At 46.5% G+C, this 27,049-nt stretch overlaps 1 protein-coding gene across 1 annotated transcript in view; it reads left to right on the plus strand.

Annotated features, from left to right (window-relative positions):
- The first annotated feature begins 400 nt into the window (after positions 1 to 400).
- The window catches only part of MYRIP (myosin VIIA and Rab interacting protein), a 162,638-nt gene continuing 135,989 nt past the window's right edge, over positions 401 to 27,049 (plus strand). Inside the window, exon 1 of the mRNA XM_054729730.1 lies at positions 401 to 665. The gene's annotated coding sequence lies outside the window, so the exon portion shown is untranslated. The remainder of the gene's footprint in view (positions 666 to 27,049) is intronic.

Consider the following 27,049-nt stretch of genomic DNA (forward strand, 5'->3'; position numbering starts at 1 on the left):
CTTCAAAGCTGGGAATGACCTGAGGTCTCGCTCGGGGGATCCCGGGCCGGGGCCGCGACACCGCAGTGCGCCGCCAGGGAGCGCCCAGGAGGGGTCGCGGAGCCTCAGCCCGGGCGCGCGCAGCCCCAGCCCCAGCCCCGCCTCCTGCACAGGCGCCCCGCCCTCCCCGCGCGTGCGGCCCGCGCCCCGGAGGAGCTCAGAGGTACCCGCGGGCTGGCAACCCCTGCCCCGGCGCAGCGTCCTCGCGCCCCGCCCCTCCCGCCTCGCGCCCCGCACGCGCTCCCGCCCCGCCCCCCGCACGCGCTCCCGCCCCGGGCGCCTCTGATTGGCCCGCAGCTGGGCCAGCGGGTGTCAGCGGCGGCTGCGGCCGAGCGGACCCTGGATGCCTGCGGCGCGGGCGCCTCCCTCGCAGCCGCGGCCCCGCGCTCCCGCCTCCAGGCGGCTCCCGGATTCCCGCTGCGGCTGCGGTTCTGGCGGCCGAGCCCCGCGGCGTTGCGGCTCAGGTCTGCGCGCCGACCCACCGCGCCCCTGCCTCGCAGCTCGCAGCCTCCTACTCCGCGCGCCGCGCTGCGGCAGGTGCCCCAGGAACCCCGGGGCGCGGTGGCCTGAGCCTGGCCGCCACCGATGACCCGGGTCACGGACCTGCTCCAGCCTGGCTACCTTGCGTGAGTACCGGCCCCTCCCCTCCCCTCCCCTCCCGCGGCTTTGCGCCATTGCCCCTCTTAGGTTGCGGCAACTTCGGGGGTGGGTGTGTGGCACACCGCGTGCGGGTCCCGACCCAGCGTCCCCGACACGCCAGTCCGCCCCTGCGGAGGGGCTCAGGCGGGGGGTTGAACTTGCTAGGGCGTCGCTGCAGAGTGGGGACCTCGCCTCTCTCCCGCTGCCGGGGCTGGAGCTCGCCTCTGCGTTTCCCCGGCGGTTCTATCCCCGCCCGCCACGTAGCTCTCGGGCTGCGGTTCACCGCGCACCTACTACGCTGCGGGCGCGCCGGCGGGGCGCCTTAAGCCGTCGGGTAAGCGTCCGCATCAGCCCCACGCAGCTGACTCGACTCTTCCGGACTCTTAATTTCAGTAAAATGGGATCATCAGGGACTCGGTCAAGGTCACGGCTGGTGCACGGAGTAGGAATCTGACTCGATTGCCTCTGGTCGGGTCCCCGGACTCCCTGGAGAGGGGCGCGCTGTTGCAGGGAAGAAGGTGGTGGTGGTGTGTGGGGGGGTGGGGGGGTGACCTCAGCTTCATCCCAGTCTCTTCCTCACACTCCCTTCCCCCAACTCCGCCTTATTTGGAGAGGTCAGGAGCTGATCCCAAGGCACCCCGCGGGGGACCTTCGGGATGAGAGCGTAGAAGCCATTGGGCGGTGGGAACCCCTGGACCTGCGGCATCTGCAGCATCCTCTCCGTTACCGGTCGGTTTGCCAACGTCTCGGCAGGGTTGGGAGAATTTGCTAGGTGCCTGCTCCGTCTCCTTCTTCCAAAGGAGCCCTGTGCCCTGGAGATACGGTATCCAAGGGACTCGAACTGCACACACCAGTTTGGGCCCAGTGACTTCCTAAGAAAGGTACCGGCTCCCATCAGCTTTTAGAAAACGCCTTGAGTTTAGGTTCATTGCTGCTCCCTCTCCCCACCCTGGATCTGGATGTTTCCCCTTCTCACAGGGGATGGTGGAGTCCGGTCTCAGGATGTGTAAATGTTGTCAGGTGTGACTCTTTTACTCCAGATCCTTTGAGGCGGCTCCTGTGGGGCTGAGTGGCTCTCAGAACTTTGGGCAGGGGAGAGGGTTGCCCCTCCTCTTCTGAGGTTATCACCCCGTTTCTCCAACTCAGTCTGCCTTGCCCCCAGCTCAGTGATGAGATGACTACTTTTTTTTTGTATGAAGTTTGACAAACTATCTTTGAGCCTCAACTTTTTAATCTGTAAAATGGAACGATTCCTGCCTTTTAGTCTCCCCAAGGCAGTTGGGGGGTCAGGGGACCTGATAGATGTAAAGGTGGACGGAAGATGGTCCAGGAGGAACTGAACTATGGGTGGAAATGGAGGCAATTTAAAGTAATTTTTACAGCAGCCTCTATAGGACCCGATTTACAGATCTAAAAGTCCTTTCCAGGGAAATTCGGTTTGGTAAGACTTTGAAAATAGGACTTTCTATCTTCCTGTTACTCCTCTCCTGGCCATGGCAATTTAACCGTGGCATAGACCGTGCCGGGTCTCCTCTCTCCCTGCCCAGAGGGACAGAGGAGCGTTCATCTGTGGCCTTGGCCTTCCGTTCAGTTGATTCACAGACTGAAATACCTCATTGAGAACGGAGCATCTCCCCCCTCCTCCCCTGGTTATTATTGTGCTTTATAAGCCTTCCTGGTTATTATTGTGCTTACCCAGACTTCAGTCGCAAAGGCCAGTTAAGGACAGAAGACTGTCCAGACCTGGGTGAGTTTGTTTTAACATTAGGCCAATGGATTATCACACACTGAGCACACCTGTGGGACCAGCGACCAGGGTAAGACCTGGAATGTTCCCAGTCTTTCCGTTACCCCTACAGGCACTGTCACCCAAGGGTAACCAGCACCCTGCTTAGTTTTGTCAGGCGAGTTTTATTTTTATGACTGTTACTTTTATTTTATCACAGTTTCAAAGCAAAAAATGAAACTGCTGGATGATTTTCTACCTCCTTTTTAAATGTGTGCAAACCAAAGGTAGCTATACCTCAGCCAGTTCAGACTCTGAACCGAGTGTCCCTGCAACACCCTGGTCCTTGGTTCTTGGGTGGTGCAACCAGCTGGGTCTCCGATATCACAGTGTCGACATTAAAATATGGAGGCTGGTTTATTCATGGAGTGCATTTGAAAAATGCAGATCTGAAAGGGTGTGATGATAAAACATGAATGAGTAAAATATGTGAATGAGTTCTCACTTGAAACATAAAAATGGAATTAATTTGTGTTCTTCAAAGTTGGGAATTGGTGAAAAGCACAGAATTTCCTGGCTGTGATTTGGGAGCTGTTTGTGCCGTTGCCACCTGGTGGCGCCACCTTGGCAGGAGAACTGAAATGCCCACCTTCCTTTCCCAGGCCCTCGGAGAGGAATCTCCAAAAGTGATTTCCAAACACCGTAGTTTTCCCCAGTGTCTGGCAGGCAGGCCTCCCCTCGGGTACCTGCTGAGCTCGTGGATAGAACGCTACCCCAGCGTGTTAGGAGGGTGGCCTGTGGGTTGGGGCAGGTGGAGCTGAGACAGGATTGCCTTCTCTTTAGTGATACGGAGCTGCAGTATGTCCTTGGAACTTTAAGGAGGGTCAGCTGAGAAGTTGACCGAGGTGTAGTTAGGGTCCTTTTGCTGTCATTTCACCCCAGAATCCCTCCCCCCCAAAGGCATGAGAGAAGGAGATCTCTCTCCTGGAGCTGGTCGCTCTTCTCACAGAGCGCTGTCCACGGTGAACTTGCAGAATAAATAGGCCTGGGTTGTAGCCAAAGTGCTGCTGGAAGAAGAGCCCTCTGCCTTCCTCAGCATGGGGGCCACGTTGCCAGGGGAACCCTCAGCGGGGAGAGGATGCTGTCCCCAGCTGTGGAAACCCAAGAGAACCCAGCCAGCGCCCTTCTCCTGTGCATCTCTTTCCATTTTCCTGTCAGTGTGGCTCAGATGCTGTTTAGATGATTATATTCATGTCATGGCTGCCATGCCTCTGTTTGGTTAGTGCTGGGTATTTGCCATTATGCTAGACACTGTATAAATACTAATTAAATCTTCACAGTAGGAGGAAGGTGGCTTTCCCATTTTATAGATGAAGAAACTGGGCCTTGAAAACAAAGCACTCTTGTCTGGCCGGCGTGGCTCAGTGGTTGAGCATCAACCTATGAACCAGGAGGTCACGGTTCGATTCCCAGTCAGGACACATGCCTGGCTTGTGGGCTGGGGATTGAGAAGGCAGCTGAAAGTATGCAGAAGGCAGCCGATTATTGATGTTTCTCTCTCATCATTGATGTTTCTCTCTCTCTCCCCCCTTCCTCTCTGAAATAAATAAAAATATATTTTAAAAAAGAAAGAAAATAAAGCATTCTTTTAAGTGTATACTCTATGGCAGTGGTCAGCAAACTCATTAGTCAACAGAGCCAAATATCAACAGTACAACGATTGAAATTTCTTTTGAGAGCCAAACTTTTTAAACTTAAACTTCTTCTAACGCCACTTCTTCAAAATAGACTCGCCCAGGCCGTGGTATTTTGTGGAAGAGCCACACTCAAGGGACCAAAGAGCCGCATGTGGCTCGCGAGCCGTGGTTTGCCGACCACTACTCTATGGGACCTAAAGTGAGGATTGAGGCTGTTCTTTCAGAATTGAGGCAGTTCTCCCTAGCTGAACTGTAGGGTGAAAACCCTGCTAGGTTTTGAATATTTCTTTAGTCCTCCCTGGCACCTGGCACAGTACTTTACATTTAGTAGCTACTTAGACTAAGTACGAGGTTGCTGAGCAAGAGGGAAATTCAGACACTGAAGGTTGAGAATTTGGGGTTGAGTCCACACAACCTGTAACATTGGGACTGTGTGTACGCCCATCATGTGTAGTTTCCTTTCATGTTTAAAGTTTTAGGTACATAGAGGCCTGTCATTTATTTTTGTGATATGCTTTTTCTCACCCAGTATTGTTTTTGACGTGTGTTGATTACATATGTTGATAATTGTAGGTGTAATATTTCTTTGATATCCCAGAGTTTACATAGTCCCCACTGATGGACAAAACGATGCTTTTACCTTTTGCTGTTATAAACAGGATTGCGGGGGGGGGGGTATCCTTGATAAGATCTTGTAGAAACACACATGAGGGTGTCTAGGGTGTGTACCTCCAGAAGCTGAATATCTGGGCAGTAGGATACTCTTGCATCAACATCTGTCTCTTATTTCAACCCTGCTAGGTTTTGCAAATTGCCCTGTGAGTTGTGTGCCACTTACCTCTCCCACTAGCTCTCTGCTGGGAGTTCCTTGGATCCTCAAATCCTTGAGTGTGCCTGGCATTAACCAGATAGTCTAATTTTGGTTAATTTGTTAATCAGAAATGTATTTCACTGCTCTTTTACCAAGTACTTTCCATTTCCCTTAGAGTTCTTAAAATATATATATCTGGGTTTTCAAGTTTGGTTTTCTATGCATTGCTATTTTATACTAGGTAAGACTTTAAACTCATCTGAAATTTATATTTCTGTATAGTGTGAGGCAGGGATCTAATTGTTTTCCATATTGAAAACTATCCCATTATTATTTAATGCATAGTTAACTATTTCTTATTTTGTTGTTGCTATTTCTGTCATGTATAATTTCTGTTATATTTCTGGATCTGTTTCTTCACTCTGTTCTTTTTGTGATTCCTGAGCTAATACCATTTTCATTTAATTATTAAAGCTTTGTCATCAGTCTTCCCTTTTTAGCCTTTTTCTTCCAAATTGTCTTGGCTATTCTCGACCATTTAGGCTTTGACATGAATTTTAGGATCTAGCCTAAAATACCCTTCCCATGAAAAATACTGTTACCAAAGTTTGATAAAATATCAAATTATTTTCTTTTTCTTCAAATATAGCGCTAATCAAACATGTTCAGTTTGCATTCTTTACTGTGAAATTTGGTCTCCATTTTCCATGGACTCACTTTAAGTGACTCTTCTCTGGTAGCAGATATCCTTGAATAATAAGGACCACGTGAATATATTTTTTTAAAGCACAATTAAGATCTTTTTTATTAAAAGACATATGAGCAGCATTAATGTCAATAATTATTCTTTGTAGTTATTTTTATCTTCCTCATGCATTTCGTTTATGTACCATAATTTAGTCAACAAAATCATTGTTTTTTTAAAAAAATTTTTTTTATTGATTTCAGAGAGGAAAGGAGAGGGAGAGAGCGATAGAAACATCAATGATGAGATGGAATCATTGATTGGCTGCCTCCTGCACGCCCCACACTGGGGATGGAGCCCGCACATGTGCCCTGACTGGGAATGGAACTGTGAACTCCTGGTTCATAGGTCAACACTCAACCACTGAGCCACATCAGCTGGGCAACAAAATCATTCTTTACAACATTAAGCAGTTACTTTTTTATTGTATCTCCATCTTTGTACTCATCTTTATTTTCTTAGGATGAATTACTTTGTCAAAATTTGTTTACTTTTAAAAAATCTTTGATCTATATTGCGGAATAATCTTCCAGGAGAGTTTATACATTTACTTTGCTGTTGGTAGTGTGTGGATGTGCCAGATCCCCATGCCTTGCCAACAATAAGTATAATCATTCATCAACATTGCCAGTTTCCCAGGCTGAGGAAAAAACCCAGAACCTTGTTTTTCAGTTTGCTTTTTCCCCCTAGTGAGGCAGAACATAGTCTCGTGTTTACTGCGGACTTCAGTACAGAGTTTTCCAATATAGACTTTTCCATGAGGGCTGTTTCTTTCACTTTCTTTTTTTTTCTTTTTTAAATATATTTTATTGATTTTTTACAGAGAGGAAGAGAGAGGGATAGAGAGCTAGAAACATTGATGAGAGAGAAACATCGATCAGCTGCCTCCTGCACACCCCCCACTGGGGATGTGCCTGCAACCAAGGTACATGCCCTTGACCGGAATCGAACCTGGGACCCTTGAGTCCACAGGCTGACGCTCTATCCACTGAGCCAAACCGGTTTCGGCACACTTTCTGTACATCATCACTTGGTGGTTTTACAAGAACTATCAGACTGTTTTAAACAGATAATGTTCAGATGTTAATTGTTAAATACCATTCCATCGTGTGAAACTACCATATTTTATTAATCTGTTCCTCCACGATGGACGTTTGATGGCTTCTCTATTTTTTTTAAAACTGTTATGCTGATGTGTGCAGCAGACATCTTTGAACTACATGTAGACACTTGCAAAAGAAATTCTTTTTTTTTTAAAATATAAATTTTATTGAGTTTTTACAGAGAGGGAGGGAGAGGGATAGAGAGTTAGAAACATTGATGGGAGAGAAACATCAATCAGCTGCCTCTTGCACACCTCCTAACTGGGGATGTGCCCGCAAACAAGGTACATGCCCTTTACCGGAATCGAACCTGGGACCTTTTAGTCCGCAGGCCGATGCTCTACCCACTGAGCCAAACCAGTTAGGGCTGCAAAAGAAATTCTTGAGGACATATGCCCAGAAGTGGAATCGCAGGGTCAGAGTTTATGTAAAGTTACGATTTGACCATTTGGTGCCCAGGATGGCTATATTCAAACTGCCAGAGCCATGTATACATATAGTATCTGTACATTAAAGAAACAATAATATGGGAGAAGGAAGAATAAAGGTGTTAAAGTAAAAAGTGCATATGTATGTATGTTTCCATACATATAAATATCCTAAAGTTCATTTAGAAAGCTCAGAGGTTTTGGACCTTTTCATTTTGAATCTTGCATCATATATGTAATTATACATAAGTACTAGTGGTCTGGTGCACGAAATTCGTGCACTTGGGGGTGGGGGGAGGAGGGTCCCTCAGCCCAGCCTGCACCCTCTCACAGTCTGGGAGCCCTCAGGGGATGTCCGACTGCCACGGAGGTTGGGAGAGGCTCCAGCCACTGCCGCTGCACTCACCAGCCTTGAGCCTGGCTCTGGCTGAGCGGCGCTCCCCCTGTGGGAACGCACTGACCACAAGGGGGCAGCTCCTGCGTTGAGCGTCTGTCCCCTGGTGGTCAGTGCATGTCATAGTGACTGGTCGTTTTGCTGTTCGGTCGACTTGCATATTAGCCTTTTATTATATAGGATGTAAATCATAAACATCATATAAACATTTACTTCACTAAGGAGAATTGGTAAGGGTTTAAGAATAAAAGGTCAGCTATTTCATGATGCCTTCAATCAGGGTAGCCTGCAGGAGGAGGTGAGCACCCATTGAGGACCAGCGAAGCCCCTTGACCCAGCTCTGTGCCGCCCCATCTAGGGCATGGGTGCCACCAGTGGACAATTACCCCTGTTCATCATACCTTCTTTTAAAATTTAGAAGAACTTGGTTGGGGTAACTCCGAAGAACTAATGGGCCATGAAACACCCTAATGTGAATGTGTTTATGTGACCAGTTGCTAGTGACAGGAAGACCAGAGTAGCATGGAGCCTCCAGAAGGTTATGGGGGGTAGGGGGAGGCTGAATGATGGACTTGGTTGGGAGTCAGGCTCCTCACCCATTTCAAACTCTCTCGGAGAATCAATTCTGCATTTGTGTAAGGAGAGTAAAAGCGGTAAGAAACTGCCTAAATGCTTTTTGAAAACCAGTTTTGGTTTTGTATTCAACCATGTGTTATTTCCCCCCATTACCTTCCCTAAGTAATCCTACCTAATAAAAGAGTAATATGCAAATTGACCACACCTTTGCTATGCCTAAGCCATGCCCACCAGCCAATCAAGGCAAGTATGCAAATTAACCCAACCAAGATGGTGGTTAATTTGCATATCAAGACAGCGTAGGAAGAAGCCAAGCGCTGCAGAAGGGAGCGAAGCTGCAGAGAAGCAAGCAGGTGGGGCCGGTGGAGAAGGGAGGCAAGCAGGTGGGGCAGGGGAGAGCGCAGCAGGAAGCCCTATTGCAGGAGTCTTCCTGCAAGGGGCTACTAGTCCTACATAATAAAGGCTAATATGCAAATAGACCGAATGGTGGAATGACCGGTCGCTATGATGCGAACTGACTCCAGGGGGCAGACCACTCAGCCAGAAGCCGGGCTCACGGCTGGTGAGAGCCTCTCCTGCCTCCGCAGCAGTGCTAAGGACCCCTCGGGGGATGTCCGCCTGCCGGCTTAGGGGAGTGAGAGGGTGCAGGCCAGGCTGAGGGACTCTACCCGCTCCCCGCCTCAGTGCACGAATGTCGTGCACCTGGCCTCTAGTTATGAGATAATTTTTTTGGTATATGTTTAGATATCATTAACTGGGGGAAGGGGGAGGAGGGTGGGGAACACTCTATGGAAAGTTGTTTTGTGGCTTTTTGTGATTTACAGTGTAATGCCACTGGTGCTTTTTGTGATACGCGATCTGCAGCTGAGATACCCAATCCATTCTGTGGGCTGAACATAATCTCACTGAGCAGACACTTGGGAAGAAACGTAACTGCCTCCAAGTGTGCAGGGCCATTTTCTAGGTGTGGAAGCCTAGATGTCCCTGGAGAGAAGGAAATAACCCAGGCCTCTTCACATTATGCTTTTTTTTTCCCCCTGAAGATACTCCAGTCTATATAAGCGGTTCCCCCAACCCCGACCCCTTTCCTGACCTCTTGAAAACCGGTCCCAAGCACCATGTCACTTTCTCTGTGTAGCTCCGGCCTCAGAAAATACGGCAGGGGCTGCCTTTGTGTTTGTGTCATGAAAATGTGGTTTTGTTCCTTTTGAAAAGCAATTTATTGATCATTCGGGACTTTGATTTACTAGAATGACACACATCCAGAGTACTCGAGATTGGTCTCTTTCTTTTATGGCTAATTAGAAGGAAAATTTAAAATGCTGTTTTAACCGAATCCTTGTTTAAAGTCTCTTAGAAATCCGCCATTCCGTTTTCCAGCTCCTCCATCCAGTGAATGTCAGGTGCCCCTCCCAGGACTGCGGATCTTGCCGCCTGGTGCCTGCGAGCCTGCGATTCCCCCCACGGCCCATCGCGGCCCCAGCTCTGAATCCTTCCTGCCACCCGAATCCAAGCTCTCAGGTGCCTGAGGCTTGCTCTTCCCACTCCCACCAGCTTCACTTTCTGCCTCAGTTACCCTGCCCTCAGGCTGCTGCTGGTGGATGGCGATGTAATGCTGAATTTTCCCCTTCTCTTCTGTACACAATCCGAAAGCAAGGAGGAGAATGAGAAACAAAACACCAAACACACTTTTTTTTTTTTTTTTTTGGTAAGAGAACACTTATTGGGTAAATTACAGAGATATAAAAAGGAATTCCTAGAAGAAAGGGGTTTAGGAAACAAGTTATGGAGGCTAAGGAGGGGGGAAGCACATGGGGAAAGGGAAGGACACGGGCATGTCCCCCGGCAAGGAGAGCATGCTGGGTCCCCCATCTTAAGGGTTTTAAGGGCCGAGATTTAAGGGCGGGGGGGGGGGGTCCCAGGGAAAGATCCTAATAGAATAGTCAGCAGTTTTCCAGGTGTGTCTATTCAGGGTTGTGGTCTCCTCTGATGGATTGGCCGGCACCAGGGCACAGGGTCATTATTCAGTGCAGCTGGTCCTGAGGTCAGCGGGGGGGGGGGGGGGGGGGCTGGTTTTGCTGCTTTTCTGGGCCTGCAGCTGAAATACAACCGAGGCCTAGATGTTATCTCTAGGGAGGAAAGGTCAGGGGGTCCAAACCTCATGCCCAGCGATATGCGAGGGGAGGAAAAGTCACCCTGGGGACGAGTCCCACCCTACCATTGAGTGTCCATTGCTAGTCACCTGGGGCTTTCCGCCCCGGTAACTTCTGTACCTGGCCCGTGGTTCTTGCTCTGCTCACGGTTGTCTAACGTCCTCAGCATTCCCCCCTTCAATGGTTTTGGCTCTGAAATAGTTCAGAGAAAAGGGGTGTGGGGTCTCTTCTGCAGCTGCATCCTGCTGAAAGGTGGCGCTGTTTTTCTTCAGAGCCAAGGGAGTCTTACTCTCTGTCAGAGGGACAGGAGGCCTGGGCGCGGAAGGAGGTGGCGATGGTGTCTCGAGGTGGTATTCCCGGACTAGGAGTAGGGTATGTAACCTGGTGGAGACAAACCGTGTTATAATCTTAGTATTATTGGGGGGTAGTAGAAAAAATGTCTGGGCGTAAGGGATTTCTGACCGTTTGCAATTGGTCCCTTGCAGAAAAGATCCAGTTGAAGGATGGTGTTGTGATGAATGCTCCTGTTTAGAGGCCATGATTCCCTATCAAGGAACTTATATTGTGGCCAGACTGAGTTACAGTAGAATTAGTCTTTTCTCTTAATGTCTGCAGGTCAAATGGCACCCAGTTAGTCAAGATGCAGCCCAAGGGATTCCCATCAGGTACAGTTTGTTGATTCCCCATCTGGAAGGAAGAAAAGGTTAGGAATTAGAGAGCCCAGCATCCTGGGGTCAATTCTGGGTCCCAGCGCTCAAGGACTAGCATCTGACGTCTCAGCCATCTAGCGGGGATAAGACAGGAGGGTACGAGGCGGTCTCACCATAATCTCAGAGGAGGGGAAGTGAAACCTTACTGAGTGATGGGGGTCTCCACAGAGCTGGGTGAGGTGGGATATGCCTGGGAATCTGGGAGCAGGCAAGTCTGCTCGACCAGGACAAAGGAGCAGGAAAGAAAAATAGAGCTCATGTGTCCAGGAGGAAAGGGGTTGTATAGATAGAAGGGTTTTGCAAAAGCTAGAACAACAAGAATTATGACAAATGGTCTAGTGCAGTGATGGCGAACCTATGACACGCGTGTAGCACTGACACGTGTAGCCATTTCTGACACGCGGCTGCTGAGGCGGCCGCATGCCGAGGATGAAACATTTGCTGCTCCTGAGGATGAAACATTTGCGAAATAATGTTTTTTCCTTAAAGTGACACACTACCCGAGTTGTGCTCAGTTTTTTGGCGAAGTTTGACACACCAAGCTCAAAAGGTTGCCCATCACTGGTCTAGTGGAAGGAAAAGAACATTTTAATTCTCGTAATTTTAAGTAAAAGGATCAGAGAAAAATGAAACCTTGCTTTGGAGATTTGTAACCAAATATTTAAGAGCATTAGATCATAGTCTATTGAAACAACCCCCCCCATCACCCACATTGTTATTAAAGAGCCAAATGAAGACCAATTTATTTACTGCATTAAGTCTAGTTTCAATTTGATGGTTTGCATGAACACAATAAGAATAGCAATTACCGTATTTTCCGGCGTATAAGACGACTGGGCGTATAAAAGATTTTCCTGGGTTAAAAAGGCATCTTATACGCCAGAAAATACGGTAATTGTATGGGCTCTTTTAAAATCTGCTTTGCTGCCCGGCCTGCATAGCTCAGTGGCTGAGCATCGACCTATAAACCAGGAGGTCACAGTTCGATACCTTAAGAGTTCTGTAATCTTATCTATAGAATTCTGTAGCACACCTTTAATTATCCTGGAAGTAGCTAACGTTAATTAAAGTATGTGTTTCTGCACCTCCCACTGATGGGAGATGTATTGCTGAGCCTGCCATGGATCAGGCTACTGTGAAAGATCATTAAACCATTTCCCTCCTGCCATGGTACTGAATTGGAGATTTCCTTTTTATTGCCTGGCACAGCTTCACTCTCCTCTTCTTTATCTATTCAGCAAGATATTATCTAGGATCAGATCTCTAAAATGTTGTTGCTTATATATCTTTGAATATAGCCACAGTTTGAAAGGCCTCGCTGAGCACAGTATCTTATTGTAAGCTCTTCTATTTGAAACAATTTTCCTTTTGAAAATGTATACTCCAGTCTAGTTTAAACATTTATTTCAACTTTCACTATATTGAGACTTAAAAAAAAAAAAAAAAAGAAAGAAAGAAAGAAAGAAAGCTATTTATTGCACTTGGACCTTGGGTCATTGAAGAAACCACAGCATGAAAAAGGGTCAGATCAGAGAGGTGTTTTGAAAATCATCTGGTCCAGAGGTAGAAAACTGATCATCTCATCAGTGGTACACTGATGAGACTAGTGGACTCCATGAATGTGAGTCCCTGGTGAAACTTTTTTTTGCCACGAAATTAGTGCCTTGGTCAGTTACAACACAGGAGAAACCAGGACAGTGAACTAACTATTCTGTGAGTGATGGATGAAGGCGCAGGCAGGAGCTTACAGGCACCAGGCAAATCTACATGTGTCTCTTCCAGGGAGGAATCATCACCCCTCCATGACAAAAGGGTCGAGTATAATCACTCGGCCACCAGGTGCTGGACTGGTTCCCTCCCCCACGTCCACTAGGCACCTGCTGTCAAGCGGAAATGGCATAGAAGAAGTCAGGCTCAAGCAGCACGGGCAGATGGTGTACCCCGCTCTGTCTCCTATGTCTGTTGCTTTGTCTCCTCCCCATCAGTCCACACCTATGTCCTCATAGAAAGTTCTTTTTTTTTTTTTAAATATATTTTATTGATTTTTCACAGAGAGGAAGGGAGAGGGACAGAGAGCCAGAAACATCGATGAGAGAGAGACATCGACCAGCTGCCTCCTGCACACCCTCCACCAGGGGATGTGCCCGCAACCAATGTACATGCCCTTGACCGGAATCGAACCTGGGACCTTCCAGTCCGCAGACCGACGCTCTATCCACTGAGCCAAACCGGTTTCGGCTCATAGAAAGTTCTTGATGATCAAACAACGTAAGAGGAAAAAAAATCACAGGCCTGATTTGTGGATGATTCTCTGAGATATCATTAATGCCAACCGGAAGTAGACAACTGTAGCATTACGCCCCCACTCAGGGCTGGCTGAAGGATAGCAGTGAGGGGTAATCCTTCTGGGAGGCAGGATTCAAGCAGTACATTGAGTTCCATGTTGTCTGGACTTAGAGATGTCTGGAGGAATGGGCCTTCATCAATTCATGGGCAGGAGCTAAAAGTATGGCAGGATGGGGAAGAACAGGATTGGGAGGTCCGTGACAAGGAGGTCTGGGAAAGAGGACTGCGGACGATGGACCGCTCAGAGGAGCACGGCTCATAGGTGAATAGGTGGACGTTCTCAATAATCAGGTAAACAAGATGGCGCCTGGGGTGTGGGTGGTGGGTCAGGCAGCCTCTTCCCCAGTGCTTATTCACTGACCTCTTTTTAAAAATATATATATTTTATTGATTTTTTACAGAGAGGAAGGGAGAGGGAGAGAGAGTTAGAAACATCCATGAGAGGGAAACATCGATCAGCTGCCTCCTGCACACCTCCTACTGGGGATGTGCCCGCAACCAAGGTACATGCCCTTGACCGGAATTGAACCTGGGACCTTTTAGTCTGCAGGCCGACGCTCTATCCACTGAGCCAAACCAGCTAGGGCTTCACTGACCTCTTGACCAGAATGGCCATGGCAGCAGGGCCCAACCACATGGCTGCACATAAGTCCAACATCATAGACTTCCTCTCTGCATGCCTACTCTATTACCACGGGGGGCATGTGTGTGTGTGTGGGTCAGGCGCGGCTTTCTTCCCAATAGCAGAGACAGGGAGAAGGCAAAGAGGTCAGGCGTTTGTGGCCTCACTCTTCTTGGAGTAGGATATCCAGTGGTGTGAGTGTGTGCCTCAGCAGAAGGGACAGGGGGCCTCAGGTCATGGAGGGGAAGACTAGTTTTGGGGGAAGCTGCAGTCTCGTCCAGGAAACCGTGTGTAGCCACGTCCGCTGTGGCCCAGGAATGACTGTGGGGCACTGGTTGGGCGAGCTGCCTATCACGTTGCGCCCCACAGCCTGTGCATGGAAGGCAGGGAGCTGGCGATGCCCGTGTGTCCCGGTGAGAACATGTTGGGCAGCTAGGTGGACCGCTGGAGCTGCTGAAACCTGGGGTCCAGCCGGGGCGGCCGACCGTGAACAAGGGCCGTGGTGATGAGAGTTCTCAGTGGGGTCACGGTCAACAGCCAGGTGTGCCCTTTATGACAAAAGATAAAGAAAGAGGATAAATATGGCCAACACCAGCCCAGCCCAACGTAGAAGGGCTCCATGTATACTGGCCACGCTTGCATCCTTTCCACGAGAGCAGGAAAGCCCGCCTCTGGTGCCACCTGCCATCCTGGGACGGAGGAGAGAGAGGGAAGGAGTGGCCCCATTGGAGAGATGAACTTTGAACTGCCTGAACCTTTTCCAGGAGGAAGGAGTTCTAATCAGAGTAAATAGGCGGGGTGGAGTCCTTTTTCTCGGCTTTCTTCTCTTCTTAGAACTCTCACATGAACCACGTAGTGGCTCCCCCTTACCTGCCTCTGTCCTTGCTCACCTCGCCATCTTCCCCACCTGAGTGGCCCCAGGAAGGCACAGATGCGGGGCCTCCAGGTGCTCCCTTATTTAGGACCCTGCAGTGGCTCCCAGGCCCCTCAGGTGAAGGTCCAAGTTCTTGAACTCGGCTTCATAACCTCCCTCCACAACCCTGCAGCAGGTGTACGGAGTGATAAGTACATCTCTGAGGGATGCCTCCGTCTGCAGTCTTCCATCCGCCTGGACACCTAGCCAATCTCGCCCCTCCTTAGGGCCCTGGCCCAGGCACCACCAGCTCCTGGGAAGCTCCCCATCTCTCCTCGGTGCAGTGGCTCACACACAGCCCATTCCTCAGGTAGCCCTTCCCACACGGCCTGACTGTCCTTGATTGCAAGCTGTCCCAGCCTCTGCTCAGTGAAGGTATGCGCGACTAGGAGAGGTCTGTGGACTGAAAACCCAGGCCCGGCAGCTGTTGTTTGTACTGTCCTTGTGGTGTTTACACATAAATGGATACTTCTAAGTGAGCACCTGATAATGATTTGCTCTCTTTGGAAGGTAAATACTCGCCCTTTTCATCTACTATTAGTTTTCTTAATTCCTTTATTTTGAGGACATATGCAACCGTAAATGTTAGCCTACCATGTTTGATCACACATTTAGAATCGATGAAGTCTGAATTAGGGAGTTTTAATGTATATATATTTTTTCATAGTCTTATGAGCTCCACTGTAATTATGTGGTCTAGTTTCAAACACAGCCAGCTGCCAACTCTTATCTTGATGCACTTTTATTACAGACAGAAGAAATGTACCAGGCTTTTATATAGAGAAGGGAGCAGAAAGCATCATTATCCAGGTGAAACTGAAGAGCACATTCTCAGTAGGCTGAGGAATTATTTTTATCGAGTGTTCATTAGGCTGTCCTCTGTGCTGGAGATCATCGTGCAATTACCCAAAGGATGGGAAGCAGACAGGGAGACATGACAGGGTTTCCACTGTATTCAGAGCCTCAGAACCCGAACGGAGACGTAGGGGACTGAAGGCATGATTCTAATTCAAGATGGCAGAGAAATGCACTGAGCTCTAACACAGACGCTGGGCTTTTGTTTCTTATAAGTCCCGTCATTGCGGAGAAAGCCAGAAAATGTAATCAAGGTTTATAAAGCAGGTCATTTATTTGCCAATAATGTGTAATGTGTGTCTATGTGTGCATTTATCAGAGTTCTCCAGAAAAACAGAACCAATAGGATGTGTGTGTATACATATACACTGAGTGGCCAGATTATTATGATCTCTGATCGCATAATAATCTGGCCACTCAGTGTGTGTGTGTGTGTGTGTGTGTGTGTGTGTATTAGAGGCCCAGTGCATGAATTCGTGCATGGGTGGGGTCCGGCCGGCCTGGCCAGGGGGAGGGGAGAGGGGGACATGGGCGGTTGGCCAGTCTGCCTGCTGGTCGAACTCCTGGTCGAGGGGACAATTTGCATATTAGTCTTTTATTATATAGGATATACACTGAGTGGCCAGATTATTATGCGTTCAGAGATCATAATAATCTGGCCACTCAGTGTATATGTATACAATAAAGGTATTTATTATAAGGAATTGGCTCACATGATTATGTAGACTGACAGATCCCAAGACTTGCAGCTGGAAAACCAGAGGAGCCAGTGGTATATAGGTCTGGTCCAAAGGCCAGCAGGCTGGAGACCCAGGAAGAGCTGATGTTTCCGTCTGAGTCCAGAGACAGGGGATAGTCCTTGTCCAATTAGAACACATTAGACAGAAAGAATTCTCTCTTACTTGGGGGAGAGTCAGCCTTTTTGTTCTCTTCAGGCCTTCAACTGGTTGGGTGAGGCCCACCCCCATTAAGGAGAGCAATCTGCTTTATTCAGTCTACCCATTCATATAGTAATCTCATCAGAAACCCTCACAGACACACACAGAATCACGTTTGGCCAAACATCTGGGCACCCCGTGGCACAGTCAGGCTGACACAGAACGTTAACCATCACAGTGTCTGTGAGCGATCGCAGAGTCCCGAGTCTCCGTAGTGATTGCGGTCCCTCGTGCTCTGTGCGCAGCGACAGCAGTGAAGGCCCTCTGTGAATTCTGCTAGGCAAGCCTGGGTGTGTTGGGGGGCGAGGAGAAAGTCTGACATGCTTCACAGCTTTCTGTTTAGACCAGGCGTCCTCAAACTACGGCCCGTTTTGCCGTTTTGTTTTTTCACTTCAAAATAAGATATGTGCAGTGTGCATAGGAATTTGTTCATAGTTTTTTTTTTTAAACTATAGTCCGGCCCTCCAACGGTCTGAGGGACAGTGAACTGGCCCCCTGTTTAAAAAAGTTTGAGGACCCCTGGTCTAGTATATGGCCTTTTTCAGGGACAGTTTCTATTGATTACTTTTATTCCCAGGTGTGAGTCATTTTTTCAGTTTCTTTACATATCATAGTTTTTTGTTGAAAACTGGACATTTCAAATAATATAACGTGGTAACTCTGAAAGTCAAATCTCACCTTCTCCGGGGTTGTTTCTGTTTGTTTATTGACGTTTCTGGATTAATTGTATAAGTTCATTATTCTTTGTCATGTGTGGCCGGCCACTGAAGTTCTGCTTGGTTAGCTTAGTGGCAGCTGATTGGACATAGATTTTTTTAAATTCCCCAAATCAATAAGTCTCCCAGCCTTTGCCACAGGGACTCTGTGTTTGTGTTGGAGTGTGTTTTCAATGCTCTGGCAGTCCATTTACACATCTGTCTTAGCCTTTTCTTCTTGCGTGCTCAGTGCCTGGAGGTTCATCTACACACGAGAGATTAGAGTCTTTTTAGCTCTTTCCTGAGCATATGCACAGCTCTGTATAGGCACACAGCCCTGTACATGCATGTGGCCTTGTAGGTTCCCAAGAATATATTGGAGCTTTTCAAAGCTTCCTATGGACCTTTTATTCCCCAGGATTTCCTTTGAAATCTTTTGATCAACATCTTGTTATCTCCATCTAGTAATTCTCTCTGTTGCCTTTCCTGGGCCCCATTCTGTTCTTTGCACTCCCACCTTGTTGAGCCCTGTGCACTTCCCACATTGACATGGCTCACTCTCTCTATGAGATCATTTATTGACTTGCAAGTCTCCCTTACTAAATTACGATGCTCATGGAGCACGGTGGTCAATATTTTTTTCCTTTTATTTTTAAAATATATTTTTATTGATTTCAGAGAGGAAGGGAGAGGGAAGAGAGATAGAAATATCAATGATGAGAGAGGTTCGTTGATTGGCTGCCTCCCGCACGCCCCCCACTGGGGATTGAGCCCGCAACCCAGGCATGTGCCCTTGACCAGAATCGAACCCTGGGACCCTTCAGTCCTCAGGCTGACGCTCTATCCACTGAGCCAAACCAGCCAGGGCTTTTTTCCTTTTATATATGAAGATGTGTAATACACTTCCAGGTGTTTGTAGAACAAATGAGTATTTATGGACTCTGTAACATAAGGAAAATTCCTCATTTATTTGATGTGTGGACTTTACCATGTTGCATTTAAGGTTCTCATTTGGCACTTAGGGTAGTAATTCTTTTTGGATGAACCTTTCTTTGCAACCTCCACCGATCAGGCTTGCACTTGATGTGCAGGAGTTATTTATATTCTTGACATGTGCTGAATATCCCCTGGTCTTGATGCTGGTTTGACAAGGCTGCTGGCTCTGAGTTCAGTGGAGCTGACCTTTTTAAACCAAGCCATATCTATTACTAAAAAGCTTGATATCATTTACTGGGAAGTAAAGATTGGTTTATTGGGACATTAAACAAACCTGCTTCACATTCCTGAGTGTAGCCCACCAAGTAGATATGATATGAAACTGACATTTGCTTTTAGAAGTAAAGATGATATTTATATAATCTAAGATGTGGGTTAGAATCAGCAGTCGCCAACCTTTTGGACCTCACGGACCACCAGTGGTCCGCGGACCACCGATTGGCGAACGCTGGGTTAGATAAGGTGTGAGCCTTTTAGGTAGATTGGAATGAATGATGCTGCTGGGAGGCTAGCAGCATGTGGGATGTGCCAAAACATGGGATGTGGGCAATAGAAAGTGGGGCCACCTAGACTGGTCAGGAAAGCCTTTCTAGAGTAGAGATGGATCCTGATTTGGGGAAACGGCGTAAGTGACATGACTAGAAGGGAGACCTAAAGCATACAGTTCTTGGGGCGACTGCAGGCGATGTGGCATAACTGGTGTATCTCCATGCCCAGGGTAAGCCTGGGGGCACTGCTGGAGAGCTAACCCCTATCACTCAGATAGGAAGGGTTTAGGATCTCAAGCCAGGAAGTGTTATCTTTTCCTGTTCCCAGAAATCCTCTTGAGCAATGTTCAGTTCTTCCTGCTGCCTTTGCTTTGTCCTGAAAGAGGGAGGAAGGGGACAGACTGAATAATGTACAGGGATATGGATGCCAGGAAGGGCTGGATCAGGTTGCACCAGGCATCATAATTCCTTTCTAAGTTAATAGCTGACATGTCACAGAATTCTCAAATGATGCGGATAGACTAATGCTTTAAGCTCGAGTTTCATAAGAGATGTTTCCTCCTGGCTGTAGGACTGCTGTAAGGTTAGTAAAGCTTTTTGTTATAGTTTTTAATTTCCTCTCCATTTTTAGAAATACTAATTTAAAAGGGTATTCTAACCAGTATTCATGTATTTTTTTCCTAAATCCTATAAATGAAGGAAGACAAAAGAAACCAAAACATAAACTCGAATGCAAATTCTAAGTAGTTAAAAAAAAAATCAGTATTTTTTATCGGCCTTACTCCTAGTTAACGTGCATCTTTTCCACTGAAAATTTCAAATCCCGGCTTTTATTTATAAGCGTATTTTCCACAGAAACCTGTGTTAGCTCCTTGAGCAATAGGGGAATGTGATAGCAGGAGTTTCTTTGGGTCTCAGCAGAAGCTGATATGATAATTGGGTGATATACTGACTGGTAGGTCTTTTAGTGTGAAATGAACAATGTCATGTCTTCAGGTTTTCTGATCGTGATTCCTGCCAAAGAAATGATAACGTTGATATTCTAGCTGAGGATTTTATTCTCTCCAGCCTCCTTTCTTGTGTCGGTGGGCTGTCAGACCTGCTGGAGATTTACTGGGATTTAATGACACATGCCCTGGGGACCTCCAGGTGCTCTGTAGCTACCCTCCTGCGCTGGAAGCCACCGAGAGTTCATCTAACCCAAGAAGCTCATAACTTTGGGGAAGGCAGAATGTACTCTGAGAAGCCCCATGGAGGAAAATTCTATGGCGTATGCTTGAATATGTGCCAATTATGTTAAGATCTTGTGGGTTAGCCAAGGGCTTCAAGTATATAAAACTGTTTGCAAGTTGGAATGTCAGTCACTTCAATTTTTTTTTTAATGTGGGTTTGTGATTCAAGTTCAAATTTGAAAACAGCATGGACTTTGGACTTTAAAAAGTGTTCTTTAAAAAGTGTTTCATACACATGGGGGGAAAGATTTGGCCAGTGCGATTGCTTCTTATAATGACCCTCTGAGCAGCAGGGTAGGATGGTGAGCAGGTTAGGAACATAGATTCGGGAGTCAAGGACCATTTGTTAGGGGGTTAAAGAAACTGAAGTGATAAAAAGAACTAAAAGCAAAATGGAAAATTTATGGCAGAGATAAAAGGGTATCTGGTGGCATTCTCAGGCAGTGTTGGAGCAGACCACCAAGATCAGCAAGCTGATTGTTAATATCGTTCCTGGGAGAGTGACTCTGACATTTAGTATTGGTCAATCAGCTGGTGTAACCACACCTGCTCTGGGCCATTCCTGTGAAACACCCTTGAAGGTGAAGGAATGAAGGTTAGTGAGCACCCCTCGCTCCAAAGAAAAGTCGCAGTGAAAGTATATTTCGTGTGTGTGTATTTTTTCCTTCCCAGGCCAAGTGCCTTCCACCCCTCACCCCACACCAAGTGCCTTAAATAGGGGAGTCCCAATATTCAGACTCCTGTGTAGGAATAAGACACTTCTCTGCAGGTCTAGCCATGGTCAAAGAGGGAAGCCCCAGCAGTATTTACCCTTTATCACTTTTAGGACTTTGAATGTTCCAAGTTAATCTTTTTACTCTTCTCTCTACATTAGGTGCATCATCATTATCATCACCATCACCAACACCACACACACACACACACACACACACTTTGGATCTGTAAATATCCCATTCAGTCTTTTGTCCTTGATCTTTCTGTCCTAGGTACCTTTTCAGAAAGTCTCTTGTGTAGCGATTGACCTTTCATGATGAACCTTCATGTATGTATTTTAATATTCTTGGAACTCTGGCTTTTGTTCATTTGCAAGGTTTGTGCTAGCCAGTGTCCTGAAAAAGTGTCCCTATCCTTCCTCATGTTAGTTATTCTAGTCAGGAAGGGTGTGGACAGTTGTACCTTCGTTTTGGTCTTCTAACTCTAAAGTGGTATACATTTGGTTTCTTTTTTTGAAGTCATCATCTTCTAAACTTCATCTAACTCGGTAGCTTCTTATGATAATCACATTAAAACACAACTAAATCAATTCGGTAATCATGTTAGAGTAACTGCTGGGGTTTGTCATCATGGGGTGGACTTACTGCAGTACTTCCCAGATATTGTCATTTTTTGGATGTGAAGAGGTAGCTGTTGTCAAGGAGAGAGGCATCTGAAGACAAATTCACTTGGGAAATGCAGGGTTCCACAAAATCAAACTGGTTCTCTAGTGACAGATGTCTCAAAGGCTCTGATAAGCGTATATGCTTATTGTGCATCCCCAAGGGAGCAATACAGTTGGCAGCGTTCCTCAAATTCACTCCATCTCAGAGCTCCCCTTTCTCAGACCGCTTGTGGGAATGATAACCTGAGAAGCACACATCAGGGACATGGGGATATAATTAAATCTTGAAGCTGTATTAATTTTCTCATTAAAATGTATCCTCTCTGCTACCATCTTCGCTGGGTATAAATCCGAGCCGCCCAGAGGCAGGCACACGGGTGTGGAAGTCAGGAGCATCTGAACCGGCGTTCGTCTGGAAAGTCACTCCTCCTCCTGGCCTTGCAGTCTGTCCTCTTTCAATGAAAAAAAATCACACCAGAGTGACCTCGGACTCACCGGCATGAAGGCTTCTCCAGCTCTTACGATGCTATTTCTCTTGTTGCTCAGGGAATCTACTTGTGTTTATTGCAGAAAAAAAGGAAGAAGCTTTTACCATTTCCCCCTCCCCCCGCAAAAGATTTCCTCGTTGCTCTCTGTCTTGTCCAGTTAGAGCCACTGTATTTATTTATTTATTTTTGCAGAAACCATTTATCTCTCTTGGGCTCAGATTCTTCTTCTTAGATTTGATATGATCAAAACTGCCACTTTAGTCTTACTAACGGGGCGTCTCAGAATCTCATTTAGAACTCTCAGAAGCCGAACACCAGTGAAGTAAAGTGAAGGAGACAGGTGTGCCCCCTTCTGAGGAACTCCAAAGTGCCATCATTACCTTCCGGAGGGTGTTTTAAAGGACGAGGTCAGCCTGCATTTTCACGGTGCCCTCTACTCTGTTTCTTCCTGACCTTCAGAGACTGCAAGATGGCAGTTTGTGAAGCTTCCCTCTTACTTTTGCAGATCATGGTGGAGTCTGACTTCTCAGGACCAGCAGGTCGCTAGGTTCTCTACCTGTCCCCACCTCTACCTCCCCCACCCCCCACATCACTTGGGCAAAGTGGACCAAAGATTGGCTTTTGACAAATAGCATTAATTAAAACATGTTAATTGTTGAAATTTTTGTTGTGATTTGTTGGTTAAGTCTCGAGATTAGTTTGCATCATACAGTCATGAGGTTTTTAATTACTTAACAAAAGACTTTTAAGGACTGAGACTGTTTTGTTGCCTATTATTATTGCCATTATTTGGAGATTATAATGGCAGATCACCTTCGTCCGAGTAGCAACCAAATACTGGGATCTCCTGTTCTTAGCTGTCACATGCTAGAAAGAGAGGGCAGAGAACTGTGGACCTCAAATTTGACAATCTTGGAGTGAATGTGTGGCCCCTGAGCCAGACTGAGGCACTGTCAGACGCTACCTGTCGCTTGTCATTTATTTTAGTAAGAAATATAGTTATGAGCCTGCATTTTCTCATATGTAAGAGGTGGCGCAGGTAGTGATTGCCTATAGGATTTTGTGGAAGAATATTAAATGTTATCCTATATAAGAAAAGCCTAATATGTTATCCTATATAATAAAAGCCTAATAATGGACTTGTGCCATCAGTTGGACTTCCCCCGAGGGCTCACGGACTGCGAGAGGGCGCAGGCTGGGCTGAGTGACCTCCCCACCCCCGAGTGCACGAATTTCATATATATACCAGGCCTCTAGTATATATATATGAAAAGCTAAAGTATCTGGAACATAGCAGGTGTTTAACAAATAATGATTAAAATCATTATCATCATTTTTATTATAATCAGATATTCCTTGAACAACATTTCAAGTTTTTGCTTTAATTATCATGTCTCCTTTAGGATACATGATGTCAAATATTTGCTTTAATTATAATGAAATTATATGACTTCTGTTTAGTGTTAGGTTTATTTTACTTTATATCCTTATGAAAGATACAGACAAAAGTGCATGTAACTGGAAACTTTTAATAGTGATATTAATAATAGTAGGTAGCAGCTGCCGTACCACTGTCTCGCTAATGAGATAGATCTTCACTGATAGCTCTGAAGCCCCTACATGATTATCTCCAACCAAATCCTCTCCTCTCAGAGTCCCCTTTTGTTCGTTATAGTTGTACCACCTTTATTCTTAAAAAATATATATTTTTGTCTTTGTATGCTTTTGAGCTTCATGTAAAAGAAATCATACTGTATGCATACTGTACATGCAGGCACATGTGGCGTGCTTCTCTGTCTAAACACTAGGTTTTTAAGACTCATTCCTGATGATGGATAAACTTACAGTATGTTCTTTTTCACTGCACTGGAGTATTTCATTGTATGAAACAAATATACATCATTTGTGTATCCTTTCTCCTTGTTTATGGATGTTTGAGGTCATTTCTAGGTGTTATTTATGATGTTTTAATTTATTTTGTGCTATTTTGAATGTGACAGCTATTAATACTTCTGTGTTAGATTGAACAGTGTAAAATAGCCATTTTTACAAGTGAAAATAGTACAAACTTAGAAATTTCATATGATTCAACCCAATTGGTGCATATTTTTTGCAAGAGTATATCTGAAGAATATACCTAGATGTGGCAGAAATGCTAGTTCATAGGGCACATGCATCTTCAACTTTGAAAATGAAACCTAATTGTGTTATGAAGACACTAGAGACCCGATGCACGAAATTCGTGCAAGAGTAGGCCTTCCTTCCTCCAGCTGCCAGCACCGGCTTCCCTCTGGCACCCAGGACCTGGGCTTCCCTCTGGCCGCTCGCAGGCACCTGGGACCCAGGCTTCCCTTGCAGCCCTGGCTTAATCTGGAAGGTTGTCTGGAAGGATGTTCGGAAGGACATCTGGTCTAATTAGCATATTATGCTTTTATTATTATAGATTATACCAGGTTTTTTTTATATATGTATCCTTATTCCCTCATTATCCCCCAACCCCCACTCATGCCCCACCCCCCTGTTGTCTGTGTCCATTGATTAGGCTCATAAGCATGCACACAAGTCCCTTGGTTGATCTCTCCCCCTTACTCCCACCGACCCGTACCTTCCCTGAGGTTTAACGTTCTGATTGACGTTTCTCAGTCTCTGTATCTGTTCTTGTTCATCAGTCTCATTATATTCCACAAATGAGTAGATCATGTGATATTTATCTTTCTCTGACTGGCTTATTTCACTTAGCATAATGCTCTCCATCTCCATCCATGTTGTTGCAAATGGTAGGAATTCCTTCTTTTTTACCGCAGCGTAGTATTCCATTGTGTAGATGTACCACAGTTTTTTAATCCACTCATCTGCTGATGGGCACTTAGGCTGTTTCCAAATCTTAGCTATGGTGAATTGTGCTGCTATGAACATAGGGGTGCATATATCCTTTCTGATTGGTGTTTCTAGTTTCTTGGGATATATTCCTAGAAGTGGGATCACTGGGTCAAATGGCAGTTCCATTTTTTTGAGGAAACTCCATACTGTTCTCCACAGTGGCTGCACCAGTCTGCACTCCCACCAGCAGTGCAAAAGAGTTCCTTTTTCTCCGCATCCTCGCCAACACTTGTCGTTTGTTGATTTGTTGATGATAGCCATTCTGACTATCTGAAAACTGCCATTGTCCCACCCCCTGTCAACACTTGGTGAAGACTTTTTCTTTTGGTGGGTGTGAAATGAGGTTTTAATTTGCAGTTGTGTAACTACCGAAGAAATTACACATTGGGCACTGGCCATTTTTGTTTCCTCTGTACAGAAATGTGGAAGTGGCTTTGGACCTGGGTAATGGGCAGAGGCTGGATAGCTTTCAGGTACATGCCAGGAAAAGCCTACACACCCTTGAAGGACCTATAAGGAGAAATGTGGATGTTAAAGGTGATTGTGCTGGGCTGAGGAAGGAAAGGAGAGCGGTAGAGAAAGGGTCTATCAACTTAGAGAAAACATACATCATCGCGCACAGAATGTTGGTGGGAACATGAATGTTAAAGCTGGGTCTGGTGAGATCTCAGAAATGAGGAACATGTTATTGGAATCTGGAGGAAAGGCAGTCCTTGAATAAAGTGGCAAAGAGCTTGGCTGAATTGTGTGTCGTATTTCGTGGGAGGCAGAACTTGTGAGAGATGAAGTTGGATATTTAGCTGAAGACATTTCTCAGTAAAGTGTTGAAGACATGGTCTGGCTTCTCCTTGCTGCTTCTAGTGAAATGGGAGAGCAGAGAGATAAATTGAAGGAGCAATTGTTCAGCAAAAGCAACCAGAACATGCAAATTTGGAAAGTTCTTGGTCTGTCCATATTGCAGAAATGAGAACATCAGGGGTGTGGCTGGACAACCAGCGTGCTATAGGGATGACACGTATGACACAGGGATCCAATCAACCATTTCAGCAAAAACCAGGAATGGAGATTCAGTTGTCCAGGAAAGATGCTCAGAGGACCCTCTGGTCTGGCGGGTTGGTCCGCCGTGAATTGCATTGGAAGCCAACAAAGCTTTGGAGAACTTGTATGAACAGAAACACTGCCAGCTTAGACTAAACAGACACAGGATGAAGTGAAGGCAGGCTGTTGGACTTCTGAGATTCTACAGGATGAGCCAATAGAGCCATCTGGCTACAAACGTGTTCTTTTTTCAAGAAAAGAGAAGAAGGATCCAAAAGGCAATTCACAGGCCTGCAGGGCTGCCACTGTCCCCATGGTCTGGGTGGGTGGGGCCCCACCCCGCCAGACCAGAGGGTCCTCTGAGCATCTTTCCTGGACAACTGAATCTCCACTCCTGGTTTTTGCTGAAATGGTTGATTGGATCCCTGAGTCATACGTGTCATCCCTATAGCACGCTGGTTGTCCAGCCACACCCTTGATGTTCTCATTTCTGCAATATGGACAGGCCAAGAACTTGCCAGTATAGAGGGTGGGGCCCATCTCCTAGATTTCAGCAGGCCAAGCACTGTGGCTGTACCCAGGGTCAAGGGTCGGGTAGCCGCCCTCATGGGCTCAGAAGGCAGGGCCACCTGGTGGGCACGAAGATAGAGCATGGAGCCAAAGAGGATTTGCTCCGCTTTCAGACTTGCTTGAGACCCAATACCCCTTTCTTCTTTCCAGTTTCTCCCATCTAGAATGGGAATATCTGCCCATTGGCTGTCCCACCTATTGTATTTTGGAAGCAGATAACTTCTTATCTGGTTTCATTAGAAATGTAGCTTATCACTGGAAAAGAATTTTCCTTGAGTGAATCATAGCTCAAGTCTCACATATACTTAATTTAGATGATATTTAGATGAGATCTTGGACTTAGAATTGATGCTGAAATAGGTTAAGACCTTTGTGGCTCTTGGGATGGGGTAAATGTATTTTGCATGTGAGAAGGATATGGATTTGGGGGGAGGGCAAAACATGGTTGCTATGGGCCGCGTTAGATCACCCCAAAAATCCATATGTTGAAGTCCTAACCCTACTTCAGATTGAGACTGTATTTGGAGATAGGATATTTAAAGATACAGTTCAGTTAAAATGAGGTTGTTAGGGTTGACGCTAATCCAAT

Source organism: Eptesicus fuscus, chromosome 18 (genome assembly GCF_027574615.1).
Source record: "Eptesicus fuscus isolate TK198812 chromosome 18, DD_ASM_mEF_20220401, whole genome shotgun sequence".
In the NCBI taxonomy this organism is placed as follows: Eukaryota; Metazoa; Chordata; class Mammalia; order Chiroptera; family Vespertilionidae; genus Eptesicus; species Eptesicus fuscus.